At 34.9% G+C, this 14091-nt stretch overlaps 1 long non-coding RNA gene and 1 pseudogene across 1 annotated transcript; one reads left to right on the top strand and one right to left on the bottom strand.

The window, feature by feature from the left end:
* Positions 1–1279: 1279 nt before the first annotated feature.
* On the top strand, positions 1280–2238 carry LOC128172854 (uncharacterized). Its single transcript, XR_008242366.1, has 3 exons — positions 1280–1381; positions 1811–1911; positions 2131–2238. It is a non-coding gene; the product is annotated as an uncharacterized LOC128172854 (long non-coding RNA).
* Positions 2239–11467: 9229 nt separating this feature from the next.
* LOC128172814 (uncharacterized) lies at positions 11468–12787 on the bottom strand (annotated as a pseudogene).
* Between the last annotated feature and the right edge of the window lie 1304 nt (positions 12788–14091).

Below are 14091 nucleotides of genomic sequence, written 5' to 3'. Positions count from 1 at the left end.
TTTGGTATATATATAGTACAAGTGAGATTTAGCTTCAGAAATAAACCCCCCAATGCTGTAGTAGTAATTCTGCATACATAATGAACTTTTCATATCTTTGCATTCTACTAATTCTTGTTTGTATTTTGGCTAATGATGTTTCATATTGTTGGTAAAAAGACCTATCATTTGCTAACAAACGTCTGTATTTCAGGAACTCCTCAACCTCTGTACATTTTCCCAGCAGCATTTGCACCAGGTCATCTGTCATGTACCGCTTGGCTAAGAATGAAAGAAAAAGTGGATGTACATCATGTGCATGTAAAAATGCAGACAATTGTTAAGAGGTATTTTTTTCTGTAGAGTTTGATTAGTAAATAAAACTTACCCTCATGTTTTGTGCAGTTGCTCTGTTCATCATTTTCTCTTTGACTGGTCTCAAAAAGTTGTCTCCGGAATGTTTTAACGTGAGAATCTAGAATTAGAAATAAAATAAAAAATTCACCCTTTTTCAGTATATATGTGATTTGAGGAGTATTTTGATATTTTATTATCATCACCAAATAATACTTTTATTATTATTATTATTATAAAATTTTATAATCTGTTGTGTAGATGAAATTTTTTAATGCCTGATCATTGTTATCCTGCAATAATGATCAACCATCTAACCCATTGGAAACAATTTCAACCAACTTTGTATTAATAAGGTATGCTTCACAATGCTTAAAGTACTAATATAAATACATATTTACAAAAGTGATCTGACGAGAAAAAACCCCGCTAATTTATTATGAAGAAACGTATTGATTTTTTAATGTCAACTGCATCCTTTTTGATACCTCCTAGTGTATTCTCGTCTTTTAAAACTCTTTTTCTTCCACTAGTAACACATGCTGAAAATGTCAAACATTTGAAAAAAAAATTAAATACATAATTCTTTATTTGAAATAATATTATGTATAAGAAATACACATTTATTGAAGCTTTTAAATTTTAGAGGTATGATTTTTAACACCTTTATATGTTATTTGATTGGATCTCTCCACATGATTGTCTGAAGGTGCAGAGTTGGCAGCTTGTTTTCCCCTTATGCCTAAAAAATACAGCAACTACAAATGTTAAAAAAAGAAATGCTAAATAATTTTGAAGATGGTTATGTTATGTTGATGATGTTGCATTGTGTTCAATGTTTGTGCTGTGTTAATTTCTTTGGAACCAACACTCCATCTTCTGTTTCTATTAGGCTTTACACAAATTTTAAGCAATCGTGTTAAAATAAAATGTTTTGGTTTGTTACAGATGATTACCATCAACAGTTTGTTTGTGTCCTATATCCCGTGCCTGGGGAGCCCTTGCCGTCTGTATTGTGAGCCCTGTCTTTTCGATTTGTTCTAGGAATGTAAGATGTTTATTTTTTATTTTAACACTGACTCGTTACTTTTTTGAATGAAAAGGTTTAATTACTGTGACAGTGTGTGTAAACAATTAAGAAATAATTGGTAATGTTAAAAAGTTCACCGAGATATGAACTTGGTTGCCCGCTTGATCAAATCCAGTCTAAAACACAAATTCTCAGAAAATTTGATCATGTACTAACCAGATTTATATTCCTTTAAAGTTTTTTACATTATTATTTATCATTCATAACACTGAGAGATTCAGAAGACATACCATGTTTTTGTGTGAAAAGTAGTAAATTATATCTAAACAATCAACAAGCTTGTACAACATTCATTATGATTTCATGAATTTGACCTATTGAAATGATTCTTTCTTTTAACCTTTGATTTTAAATGAATATGACTGTGTAAATAATACCTTCTTCCAGAGGTTCATTTTCCTTATCCATATCATGGCTTGGCTCAAGACGGACTCCACTCTCCTCATTCTTTGACCTTAAATCTGTGTACCGCTTCTTAGCTTTAAAAGGTAATTACAATAAGTAATAGGTTCAAGATTTTTCTATGCAATATATCTTGTCAATGTAGAAATCTTGTATACCATCATCTTTAGTCTGTGTCAATTTCTGATGGGCAAAATAATCATCGTCTATGCCTATAAGATTAAGAAAAAAAATCCCAATGAATTTTTAACATGAAAAATGTTACATGCATAATTTTTATCTTCCAAACACTTGCCATCATCCAGAGGTTCCAAGCTTCCACCATCTGGTTCTTGATCGGGCCCAAGACGGACTCCACTTTCCTCATTCTGCTCTGCCATCAATCCTGTGTACTGCTCATGAGCTGAAAAAAGTAACAAGAATCATTTAGATCATTGGCCAAAACATTGCAATTTAATTTTCTGTACCATTGCCTATAATATATCTTAAATATTTAATATCAGAGGTCACAAAATTTCTTTATTTGAAAAAAAAATATTTTTAGACATCTTGACTAAAAAGAGTTTCTTTTAATATACTGTTTTGACTTTTCTAGGTCCTTACAATCAATAGTTTGTTGGTGTCCTCCATTCCGGTGTTGGCAACACTCGCTTCATCTCTCTCTGACTGACAATTTTCTGCATTTCCTTTTAAAAGGTACATTAAGTTACTTTATATTCATGTATATAAAAATTCAGTTTTATTTAAACATTATAAAGTTAAATCCTAGAACACAATGAATATGAAGAAATATATTAAATTGAGGGATATTTTACATTTATTGAATAACATTATTTTTGTTCTGTTTACCTTTAGTTCCTTTAGATATGTAGATGATTTTGCCGTCTTCATATGTTTTCAGTCTGCGGAATGTAAGCTGCAGTTCTCCTGAGGCAAAGTGATGGAGACATTCCTACCATTTCTGCTTGATCCACATTCTCTCCTCTTTCAATGATCGGGAGCGAAAGTGATGCAGCTGTGGTCCATCTGGTCTTCTTTCAGCGTCTTCTGGACCGTCATGGAATATCATACCATCCTCGGCATCAACCGACCACCAGACATTTTTTCTAGGAAGAACAAAGTCTGCAATACGTTCCAAGTGACTTTGAATAAGCAAAGGGAAATTTTTTGAGCAGTGTTGATTGTAGTACTGTCCGTTTTTTTGCAGGAAGTAATTTGGCCTGTTTGCTTACTGTTGAGTTTTGTTTTGCTATTGTTTCTGTTGGATTATTTAGAGATGTTTGGAACTTCATTCTGAGCATAGCATTGTCCAGAACAAATTTTGGTTGCCTGTTTGTAGTGTTTTCTGATATTCTTCTTAAAGTTCCAAAGGAGCGTGCTTCCTGCTCTGGCACTATAGATTTTATACAGAATAGTCGAGCTGTTTCCGGGACATGAATTGTTATACTATGGAAATGATTTCCGTAAAATTTTCTTGTGGTAAACTTCTGTGGATTCCCTATCACTGACTTGCAAAGAAGTCCAAATACAAAACATTGGTTGTAAAGCCGAAGAAGTTGTTTGGGAGAGCGAGTGTCATAATCAGAGTAACAGATGGTAACTATATCAACTAGAGAATTCACCAGATTTGGAATCGATTCTGTAATTTTGCCTTCTTCATATTTCTGTATCGAAAATTTTGCCAACTTTACGACATAGAGTCGTGCATCGGACCCCTTTATTTGATTTTTATTTCCAATTGTGGTATCACTAAAAGATAAGAAGTTCTGCTTGTTGTTTTCTCCGTCGTGATGGGGCAATTCTTGAATAAGGTTTTGTATAACATTTGTCAGGTCATGGAGAGGTTCGCAGGCGAGTATCTCATAGTACTTGATGTTGAGCTCTGATGTTGACTTTAGAGGATGGAGACAGCAAGGTGCAGGTGGTCGAACAATCCCATGGAGAATTGCTGTCAGTTTGTATTGGTTTTTTCTCATCATGCAACCATATACCTCTGCTTTCTAACTCTTCAATTATGTGTTCTTTCCTCAGGCCCTGGAATGGGTTGGCCACTCCACTTGCCATGCTTTGCCATGCTTGCCCTGAAACAACATGCTTTCTTCTTTCTTCGAGGGTCAGAGGCTCAGTGAAGTAGCATTTCATAAAATTACTGTGCTCGCTTCCTGGTACACCACATACGCAGCTGAGTGTTCCTCCTCTTTGCTGGCCGCTCTTGAACTGGCGAGCTGGATTATCCCCAGGAAACACTCTAAAAATGGGTTTGATGTTTTCCACCTACTTTGTTACATTTGCAAGGTCCTCCAGTCTTGTTTCCGTGTACGTCAGCTGTTCTTTGTCGCTGCTTCCTGTAATCATTAAAAAGATATTGCTATAGTTATGGCCTCATAGCATTTCATATGTGAACTCTCTCTCTCTCTCTCTCTCTCAATCTACAGAAAGTTTTGCTCAGACAAGCTTTGTTAATGATTCGTGTACAGGTATATTTTTTGCTGTGTGAATTTTTTTTATCAACATTTGCAATTTTTATTTGATGTATTTTGTAGCTCAGGCAAGCATTATTTTTATTGTGTCATATTTAATTTTTTTCTTTCCTGGTGAAAGGAAATTTTGGAACTATTTAAATTTTAAAAAAATATTTTTATGCATGATAAATACGTTTTTTCTTCTAAAAATAGCCATGACCATCCAGCCTTCTTCAGTGTAGATGTAGTTACTATCATTTTTATGTTAAAAAGTTGTTAATTCATGTTTGTTCTTTATCCTACCAGATAATCCAAATATGTAGAGTTGGGGTCTTTCCACAAACGACTGCACATCAATCTTTTTCTTCACAGGAAATCTTTCAGCATATTCCTCATCTGTCAAAAAGTTGATGGGGTCGTATAGGAAGCATGTCATGAAGCTGACGTATCAGTGATTAAGACTATCAGAGTGGTCATGCCACATTTTGAGTTTCCATTCCTTTTCTTTCTGTTGAATCGTGTCTTTTCCATTGTGATGCTCAGCATGTTCTGGTTCCAAAATTTTAGTGCAAAAGTGTTTGAACTGTTCTTGTGTCATTTTTTCATAATCTGAGTGTCTAACAACTCCACCCTTTTCCAGTCTGTTGACTTCATTGCTGATTATGGTCTTGAGGGGTATTTTTCTGCCATGTATTTTTTCAGTTTTTTCCTGAAGATCGCCATCTGAGTTGATGAAATTTGTCTTGTAAAATTTAGGAGCAACTTCCTCACCGATGTCAAATTTTTTGCTCTGAATGTTTCTTTTTATAACTCTTTTAAAGACTTTCGCAGATCTCATAGAAGGGATAGACAATTTGTATCCAATTTTCTTTTTGGATCTCCTCACTCGCCGCAATTGTTCAGTTCCGTTTGTAGAAAATGTTTTAAGATTTATGCCTTTTGAAATTGCAAACTGTTTCAAGACCTGACCACCATTTAATGGAATTGTGTTTTCTTTTTTTTTTACAACATTTATTTTTTTGGCAAGTCGTGTCCAATTTATTGGACGGTTTGATGGCATGTTTTCCAATTCATTTTCTAGAGCTTCTTGATTAATGTGGTATGATTGAAAAGGGCCATGATGTTTCTTGTTTTTCACATTTCGATTTTTCTTTTGTGCAGCTGCACTCTCTTCTTTTGAAGTAAACCCAGCAGCCAGTCTGTCTCTCTCATGTTGGCTGTATGATTTCCCAGACGATAAAAAGTAATTGACATCAAAATCATCTTGGGACAAAGTTGTTTTTAATTTCTCATGGGAATTTTGTAACTTTTCTTTGTTTTGTTTTCTTTTTTCTTCGCTTGTCAGTTTTAGTGTCAAATTTAAACTTTTGGATATGGCATCTGTAAAGTTTTGTCCTGTTTTTTTTCTCAAATGTGGGTTTCATAGTGATCACCATTGCTTTGACAATGTTGATTGCACCTGTCATTGTTTTTGTACCAGTTGAGTTTAAAAAACTCTCGGTCATATATTGGCAATTGTTTATTGCATCTTTTAGTTTTCTTGAATAAGACAAATGTAATGATGACATGCTGTGCAAGTCATATGTACATGCTCGACAGTCAGTTATACTGTGGCCTTGTTTTGCAGTTTTTGATAGTTTTGCCCAGTTTTGTAGAGAAAACAATTCAACAAATTGTTTGCGTTCTCCATTCCTGTTGTTCTTTTTGTAGTATTTTGCATCAGTTACATAGTTTTGAATTCTTGGTAGACGTTTTTTAAACACAGAGAGGTGAACATACATTGTTGGAAACCTGTGCATAATTTGATGGTACATATTGTATCGCACATCATTTGAATTCCTGCAATTTCGATTAATTGATATTTCACCGGCATCAGCATCATTTTTTTCATGATTTTCCCACGAAGTCAACAAATTTTTGTCCTTGGTGGATCGTGCAATAATCACTTTTGCAAAATTACAATAGTTCATGATGGCATTAAAAGTATGTTTGGTTCAAAACATAGATACTGCCAAATTTACATGATATTAAAAAACTTGCACATGACTATTTCTCACCATGATTGTTCATTTTGTCATTTTTCACTGATGCCCTTGAAAACGTTAATTGCATATATATATACCTCCATTGCATTAAAGTTCTGCACCAAAAAGTGTTTTTTAAAATGAAAAATATAATTGTATTAATTTTTAATATTTTTTGGGAAATTTTTGTAAGAAAATAGCCAATAACATATTTATTTATTTAATTTAAAAATATATTATAATATCGTGAATTTTTTTTTTAATAAATATTCTGATTATGTATACCTATAGAAAATTCGAAATTTATTATACTTTGGTAATATTTAATAATTGATTTTATTTTGTCCCAGTTTTGTAATTTTTTTTATTGAAGGAGGGGGGGGGGGTTTATTGTTGCGTGATTTGCAGATGAGCAGATATTTTTCATGTGTAATTGATTGAAACCAGTTGTTATTATAAATTTCAAATGTATTTTGATCAAAATAAAAATATAGATATAATGCTTCTTGTATTTTTTTAAAAATGTAGATATGGACGTGGTGTATACAGTATAGTGGACATATAAACCTTCAGTATTTTTATCTCTGTTGAAAGATTTGTGAATAAAAAAGAATTTCCAAGAAGTTGAAAGAATTTAAACTCTTAAAATATCCAAGGAGGAACAAAGAAAGAAAACAGCAGTGTGAATTTCTAGAGTTTAATTCAGTATATCAATACATTTAGACTATTTGAATTGCGCGCCTCAGTAAGTAAACAAAGGGAGTTGTCGCCCCTGCTTCCGAGTCCTTTGAGCGTTTGGGATCTGAAATAAAAATGGAGAGAAAGAATTATAAACACTGGTTTTAAATAAGTACTACAGTTGAAAGATGATGTAGAATCTTGTTGGGAAAACGTTAATATGTTGGCTTAAATGGTAAGGATTTCACAAAATGTTGGGGTCAGGTGCCTAGTTGGCGGACATACAAAATAATTGCTATTTAATTCGGAAATCCCCCCCCCCCCAACTCATACGAGGATACCAATTGTTTTCTATAATACATAAATGCAGCTCAGTTGGTGAGCTGACCCCAGCAATTTTCAGGTAGATTCGCCTGCGTTCTTTCTGAAACTGTTTTTCTTTGACGTGTTTAATGTCATCTTTCAACTGTATTAGGGTATTTACAATTGGCATATTGAAACCTATTAATATCGAATCACGTGATTAATATGGTCACGTTACGTTTTACAGGGGATTTCCTCAGAAGCCCAACATGTGCTTAACACGACACTGCATGATGTTTCTCCTTTCTCTCGTTATTTATATTTAATTTTAGTGTAAATATCCGATGTAATATAGGGTGCTTTGTCATTGTGGACAGCCTTAACATAGCTGCTTTTAGAGATTTTTAAGTGTTTATCACAAAGTATCTTGCTATTTCAACCACACACTTACACATGTTTTCCATTCCAAGTAAAATAAAACATGCATGTAATTATGTCGTCCCTTTTCTCTTCTTTGCTCCGCTTCCTGGGGTGTAAGTCTGTCTCCTAGCAGGAATTCTCCTTTCACGAAACTTTGAGTAGCAAATACTCCAAATCCTTCAATAAATATAAATATATCATTTATAAAAAGGTGGTTCGTGAGAAGGTATTTTCGTTGGTAGTGTAATCAGGATAATTTTGTTGTTAAAATCTTACGGGTATATATAAATCATTGAACTGATAATAACATTTTTCATTAAGTTTTCGGCGACTGGAATTTATATCATAATTTTAGATGGATCCTCTCAGGTTGCACACCACTGTTAACTTAATTTTTACTATATATTCTTATACAAAATTACGCAACTTTAGACACGGGTAGCGAGTTTAAAACAAACTTCTAGGAAAATCCCTCTTTACAACTTTTTAAAAAACAATTGTTCCTGACCAATCTAGTAGCTAAAAACACACCCATCTACAAAGGCACGAGTTTTGTTTACATCAATGTTACACATGTGCTTGAAAATCGTGTCCGAGCCCTCTCACCCCCTGCCTAAACAACTGGCATCGAAAATTCAAGTGATAATTTTTACAAAGGTGGGAAAATCAGGCATTTTACACGTTGTTTTTCATCTTATAAAAAAGTACATTCCTTGTCGCTGGCGGAAAACCCCCAATGGGCCACATCGCTCACCTGAGCAACACTGGCTTTATATGGGCGTTCAAAGGATATTGTGCCATGTGGCCCCTCAGTAGATTAACAAAAAATGAATATCCGAATTTTCACTTATTTTTGCATATACTTAATCTTTGACATATTTATCTGGAATACCATTTTTACCAAAAATAAGATCATATGCAATATAAATAACTAAATTTTCAGTTGGTGTTCACGGTTAACTTCCAGTTCCCTTTATTTTAGCCCCATCACCAATCACTTTATAAAACGATTAAAATACATGAGAGCATAAGGGTACATTTTCTCCCTCCACTACTTACTATTTATTGTATTTTAAAAATTTCTATATTTGAAAGAAGAAAAGTGTCGTTTTCATTTACTAGTGTTTGAATAACTATCAAAAATTTGTGTAGATTTTAGGCAATTCATCGTTGAAGAAGGGGCACCAGAAAGTAGTTACAGCATATCATCCTTATAGCAAGACATTTCTATTGATCAACCAAAATTTCAGCGTCAATCGTAGAATTATAAGCAAGATACATAGCTTGGTTTGAGTTACGTTTTTGTTCACATGAGTTTATTACATTCAAGTTAAGCAGTCGATTTCAGACAAATCTTCCCGTATTACTTACAATAGAACAAGTCCAAAATTCAGAGGAGACAAAAGCATTTAGAATCGTCCATCAAAGCAGACTACAGATCACTAGATCTTCAGCTACGTTTAATAATATATACGGGTCGTTTATGTATTCTTCTATAAAAATGATTGTCACTTAATGAATCTGAATAATTTAACTATAAAGCATATATGTATCTGTGTTGAGTTTCTGCTAGGAATAGGAAAACTGTGCAACCACGAACATGTAACTCCCTCCCCTAATTTATACACCACAAAGCTTGGGGATTAGGATAAAATAGTTATTTAAGAAATGAATTCAATATTTATTTATTTTACAAGAAATAAAATGGTTTGGGGCAGTTTACGCAAAAGCATATGATAAAGGCAAGTTAAATATACATTTCTGAGCGGACCGTTTACGCCCCCTTTTAAACACTCCCATGAAAATAAGAACATAAAACATTCATTTCGGAGCGGACAGTTTCCGCCCCCGATGAAACACTCCTCATTATCTACTCGTGTTAATACTGTTCATATACGTCCAAATCATCTCTGATTTTCTTTGGGAGCAATCCGGACGGTGTGAGGGAAAATCCCGATGTCCAGATCTGAGATCTGGAGACTGTCTCAGTCCAGGGCTCAGTCTTCCCTCGGGCGCCCTTGACACGCCTAGAACACGGAGTCCAAGCAGTCCTCTTGGATCCAATGTACCACGTCACAGTCACATGTTGACAATCAATAGCCAGAATGCAGCAGACTTGAGGTCAATCTCCTGCATACTTTGGAATGTCCACCAGAACAACATCGTCTACCTGGATCTCTTATGTCGAGTTTCTGGGTCCGCAGGCCTTTCCTATAATGACCTAAATAGAAATATTTAAAATGAGTTACTATTCTGTAACGTAGGAGTTTTGTTATTGAATGTGCATGTATAAGTGTATAATGATTATTTACCGGAGGTATGGGCACATCTTCGTCATCGCCGAAATCAAAGACGCTCGCACTGTCCTGAGAATTTGGTTCTGAAAGACAGAAATACCTTACTTTTTAAAGTTTATTCACACACAAACACACACAGAGAAAAGAAGCGTACAGTACCTTCTTTGGAGTCGAGGATTTCTTCAATGAACCACTCTGTGTGATTGCCTAAAAATACATGTAACAGTTTGTGAGTATGTACTTAATAAATAAATACCTATTTCATCGTAGTTTTCAAAAAATGACCTCCACCATTCTTTGTCGCCCTCTTTAGCAAAATATTTAAAACTTGCCCTGACATCTCCCTCCAGCTTCTCGATGTTAGAAGCTATCTCCGTGTAGTCGCTCTCTACGACGTCTGGCGAGTCCTCTACCTGCGTCTTCAGAAGATACTCCCCAGTAGCATTCAGAGTCTTAAAAATAAGATACATATACATTTTGTTTTTTGAATACGAGTAACATATGACTTATGTTTTATCTCAGTTATCTGTGTGTTTGCGTGCGTGTGTGCGAGCGCGCACGCGCGCGCGCGCGAGAGAGAGAGAGAGAGAGAGAGAGAGAGAGGGGGGGTGTTGCCATATACTATAAAAAGAGACAAAAAACCTTACACAGGTCGACACCACTATATTTTGTGACGTCGGCATAAATTTGCATACTAAATTAGCCATCTGTTTACTTTTATCGACTAACCAATCAAGTGAATGAGTTGCAAGGCATTGTGGGCTACTACAAGTTTCAGTGTATACAAAGTGTATACAAAGCGTATTGAAAATATATACCATTTCGAATTGTCATTTGGAAACTCATTTTGAATGATTTTTCAGAATTTATGAAATTAATATGGACAATTATGTCTGAACTTCAATTTCAATGCTCACATTTTAAAAATATTGCATATGAGGACTGATATCAACCTATTAAAATGCCCCATTGTCAATGTTCAAAAGAGAGGTGCGTCCTATTGAATTAAAAGCAGTGAGTACCGTTTTTTCACGTGATAGCCCATATTTGGGACAACTTTAGTAGAATGCGCTTTGATATTTGCTTCAGTGACGTTCATCAGAATGCTTAACAGACAAAATACTATATGCTGCATAGTTTGCGCTTCTGCGTTTGTATATTTGTGCATTTCTACTACCGTGGCTATTCATGTATGTTAAAAATGTACAGTTACCTGTATTTATTTCTAGTGTACGATAAAGTTACCAAAACACAATTGGCGGTTTTTCTTACCAAAATCTGTTTGTACTTTTATGCGTATGTTTGTCAGTCGCTTGATACTGATAATTTTTTGAGGCAACAATTGATCAACTAAAACAACGGTATTTTTCAATGTAAGCATGAAACAAATTTAATGGTTCGTAATATTTCCTTTTTTACCTTCTAAAGTAAAAATCAAGATGTACAAACATTCCGACAAGCAATTAAATATTGTGAATAAAACGGACAAAAACTACGTGCGTTTGTTGAATCGTAAACACGTTGTAAACCGTCATGCATTGCAACTCATTCACTGGATTGGAGAATCTGTTTGACATAAATACTGTCACGTGTTAAATAATGCTATCCATATAAGGTAGTGTACCCGAACTGTTACAGCATTTGTTAACATCTCTAACTTTACGGCACGTACTTTGTCTGTAGACCACTCTTTTCAAAAAATTCTAGCCCTGCCATGGTCATCTTTTGCGATTTTAAAACTATGTGGCTTGGAGTGGTTTTTGATGGTGTTAAGATGTGGAATAAGCCACTCGGTGATGTTGAACACCGTGGAGGTCCGTATGCTTGCTGGTGTTGGAGTATAACATTTCTCAAATCCCTCCATCAGCTTTTCCAGGGTCATTGCTGCATGTTTACACAACCAGTGGCTGAATCTGATATACCGAACATTAGGACATGTCAGCTTCATTGGTGTGTTTGTGTGTGTTTGTTTAACGCAATATTGCTATTGCATTATCTTTCAATTTTAATCACTTATTTAGAACACCATTTTTTCAATTTTTATGCACATGCTTTTATTACTTTATTGTATATAACCCAACACCCCCTCCCCCCCGCAACATAAAAGGGAGGGCACTTTTAAATGCAGAAACAACCAAATAGTGAGGATAAGATGATAAGACTGTTATTCGTACTTTGAGAACACCTGATCAATGTCCTCGTGGGTATGGCCCACCATCAAGAAGGAAACCTTGATTTTCCTAAACACACCCTTTTCCACTAGATAAGCCATGAACGCTAACACATACCTGTTAAAGAAAATAAGCAAATGATGTTAAATACTAAGAAAAAAAAACAACTTTTAAATATATGGAACACTGAGATGAATTTTTGTGGTAAAAATTGTTGCAAATCATTACCTATTCTTGTTCACCCTCGTGCAGTTGTCCATTTGGAGATAGCGGACATCCGGAAGAGACTCCCTCAACATGTAAACGACACTCAGCAAAACAGATAATGTCAGATTGGTGGAATGGCTGTATTCAAATAAATCGAAAAAGGCGTATACCCCAATCCCATGTACTATCACCCCTACCAATCGCACACGCAACCTCCACATGGCGGAGGTAAATTTACTGGCATGCACAAAGTGCGGGAGTTGAGTCTTTCTCTGATCCATTCCGTCTATTATGAGTGACAGATACCTGTTTGGATAAGATTTTGCCTTTTGCTGGTGTCTGTAGTATTTTTGACGTTCGAGACTGAAATGAAAATAATGTATTTATTATATGGTGACCTTTTGCAATTGGTTGTCGTCCTTCGTCGTTCGTTGTGCTAACAATCTCTCTCTCTCACGAACCCACGCACGCACACACACATAAGCACGCACACAGAGAGAGAGAGAGAAAGAGAGATAACCGACTATAGGTGATCAGAAAAGCTCACCGGAACCTTCGGTTCAGGTGAGCTAAAACAGGATACGTTATTGATACAAAATTGTTTGACCAGCTCGTTTTTTTTCAAAATAACTGTACTTAATTTACAAAAAAGCGTATTTTTTTCCGATATTAAACATTTACTCTAAGTTGCTGAATATCATATGTTTTGGAGGAAAAAAATAACGGGGTAGGAGCCGTTTTCCTGTAATCAATCAAATGAAAAAAAAATTCAAAGTGCCAAATTTTTTTTTCATTTTGAGTTGCCACAATGATTACTGACACAATAAAATCATTTATCGATCTTTTTTGCGGGATAAAGAGATTATTTTAAATGTTGTTTCTATATCGGCCATTGTATCAAACCAAGCGGTTTCATTTTCCTACCAAAGTGTCATATAGCTCTTATTTTATGACACTAACCATGTATTTTACATATATCTAAATATGGATTCATACTTCCGGTGTCGTGGTAGCGTTTGAAAATTATGCCCGAACCCAAATGATGTTTTGCTTGATGGTGTCATATAGATCTTCATTCTCAAACTAGCTACCTCTTTTGTTCCACTTCAAAACCACATTCGCCGTGCAAGACCCGGTACCGAAATACTACATTTGAATTTATCAATGTTTCGTTCGAAATAATACTTTTGCAAATTTTTAACGGCTTGTACGAAAGGTTCGACATCAAGGTTTTTGTACCAGACTAGAAAATCGCAAAAAGGTTGTCATTTTCTTTTCGTTCCACACTCGTTGACAGAAAGCATTCTCTTCGTCGGTAATATTGGCATTCCTTAAACCGAAATAAAAGGCCTCATGAGGCGGAGGTCGGTCGCAATGTAGTTTGTCAGTGTCAATATAATAAAATATATTTCGTGTTCTGGAATGTAGAGAAATTGAGTCGGTCGGGAGAGCACACCAAACAGTTTACAAAGTTTTAATTGATGGAAAGTTTAAAGGATTTTTATCACGTTGAAATATCACAAAATTATGATTAAAGTTAATAGCAAATCCTCAACACTTGCGTTTACAAGAAAAATGTAAATTTCCGGACAACATCCGGTCAGATCTATCAACCCGGAAATAGAACCTAGAAGTAAAATAATGTAATTTCATGACAAAAGAATATAAAACATATATGATAAAGATATGTACTTTTAGTCTAGT

This window comes from Crassostrea angulata, chromosome 2 (genome assembly GCF_025612915.1).
Source record: "Crassostrea angulata isolate pt1a10 chromosome 2, ASM2561291v2, whole genome shotgun sequence".
NCBI classification, from domain to species: domain Eukaryota; kingdom Metazoa; phylum Mollusca; class Bivalvia; order Ostreida; family Ostreidae; genus Magallana; species Magallana angulata.
This window is presented reverse-complemented; position numbering and strand designations above follow the sequence as displayed.